The sequence below is a fragment of the Prosopis cineraria genome, unplaced genomic scaffold, assembly GCF_029017545.1.
Source record: "Prosopis cineraria cultivar Desert tree isolate PC_DT_omini unplaced genomic scaffold, ASM2901754v1 PC29, whole genome shotgun sequence".
NCBI lineage: Eukaryota > Viridiplantae > Streptophyta > Magnoliopsida > Fabales > Fabaceae > Prosopis > Prosopis cineraria.
In genome coordinates this window covers 17,481-19,685 of record NW_026555360.1, presented here as the reverse complement: position 1 = coordinate 19,685, position 2,205 = coordinate 17,481, and positions in this window count along the sequence as shown.

Sequence of the window (2,205 nt, the reverse complement as noted above, 5' to 3'; positions counted from 1 at the left end):
GGAAGGAAATTGGTCATGGGAGAATTTCATTTAAGGACCTAGATAGCAACATATCTTCTGGTGGCTCTTAAAAGAATGCAAAATTTCAATTCAGTCTCCCATAACTAAACTAAAAATAAGTAAAATGAAGAAAAGATGAAACTAGCCTCAGTGCAAATGCTAAAGAACACGCTGTTGATGATAAAAGAAAGAAATGCTTGTGAAACAAAAAACCTCTACATGCAATTTTGTATTTCTCAATCTTCGCCTTAAGGAGCAGCGGCTGCTAACGTTCATCACCCACAAGCCTATAAGATTCATTCCCCACCTCCTGTTTGATTATGCATTATGTACCTAATGTGATTCTTCCTTCTCCATGTAATATGATTGGAAATGAAACGGGACCGATGTCAACTAAGGACAATTTTAGTGAATAGCTTGGCAACAATCAATCGTACGGAGGTAAGATATTGTCATTTGTAGTGATTAGAGGCACCTTATGTTAAATGCATATAGTATGGGTATGGGTATGGGTATGGGTTTAGTGAGGGAAATGAGCACATGATAAATTAATCAATTAGCATGAAAGAGTTAGTGCTTGTAGTTGATGAAAAGTGTCAACGTTAAAATTTATAAATACAAAATTTTTGGGTATTGGAATTTTTATCATTATATGATGAGTTGTTAAAAGCTTTATGTTATGTTGTTTATTTTACAATTCTTATTGTAAAGTTATGAGTTCGTTTAGTACTAATAAAGTAATTGAAGTTAACATTTTAATGGCATATAGGTTAGGATTACTTATGGCTTTAAGTTCTATAAAGCAATTATTTTGCATCTTCCATATAAGGCATGAATTTGTCAAGAACTTAAAGGCAAATATAAGATATGACGGTGGGATTATAAGTGGAAGACTGATAAGACAAGAGATAACCTATAAAGAACTAAAAAGTATGATCTTAACATATGTGTGGCCTGAAAGTAGTGGCGGTATCATAAAATACACAGTAAGTTAGGATACAAACATACTATTAGATCTCATAAATGACAAAGGAATAACACAGTTAATTAAGTTGAACAATAAAAGCAGTCATGTCTATATTGGTAAGGGTGCAAAAGACTTCAGACAACCATCACATTTGGATTGCCAATAAGTGTAAGTTGACTTATATTTATCCCTAATTGTAAGCTTAATACAAGTTGATAAATGTCTTATATAACTTGTAAATTTCAGGTTAGATTATATGGTATCACCTTCAGATAGAAGCTCACTTTCTCCACCAATATGGGCATTTAATACAAAAAGCTTCAATGTACCTTCTCCTATTCAAAGTGTGAGTCCACTGTCAACTGTATAAAGTTTAGCCATAGATGGTCTCCCTACTTCTTTGCCTGAGATAAATGCTTCAAAGTGGAAGGATGTGTTAATGGGTGTCGGGCAAATATTTCCTCATGCTGTGGCATTTAAACAAGTCTTATACAAATACAGTGTGGCATATAAGTTTGTGTATGAGTTTGTGAAGAATCATAATAAGAAGATTATTGCATATTGTGTGGTTGAAGGTTGTCCTTGAAAAATTGGAGTATATAAAGTTAATAAAAGCTCATTCCTTGCTATTAGAAAGTTTAAGATAGAACACATGCACACTGCACAAGACAACCTAGTAGTAGCCCATAAGAAGAGATGCAAACTAACATCTTGCATAATAATTGATGACTTGAGGTCTAATATAGATAAGTCTGCAAATGATATAAGGCAAGATCTGAAAAGAGATTATGGTATTAGCCTTACATACCAACAAGCCTATAAGGCTAAAGAGAGAGCAATGATAAATATCTATGGTCTTCTAAATGAATCTTACATGCTAATCCCATGGCTATGTGAAAGGTTGCAAGAAAGTAATCCCAACACTATTGCAAAATAGATTGCACCACCAACAAATAGATTTGAGTGACTATTTATAGCTTATGGATGTTGTGTAAAAGGATTCTTGGAAGGTGCTCGACTTATAATTAATATAGATGGCTGTCATTTGAGTAGTCCCTATAAAGGGACTTTATTGGGAGCACAAGCATACGATGTGGACAATGAGTTATTTCCTCTAGCTTATGCCATTGTTGGTGGGGAAATTTTTGACGATTAGGTATGGTTCTTGTCTAAGATCAAAGAGATTACAAAAGATTTTCATTTAACGATTGTGTCCAATGGACATAAAACAATTATAG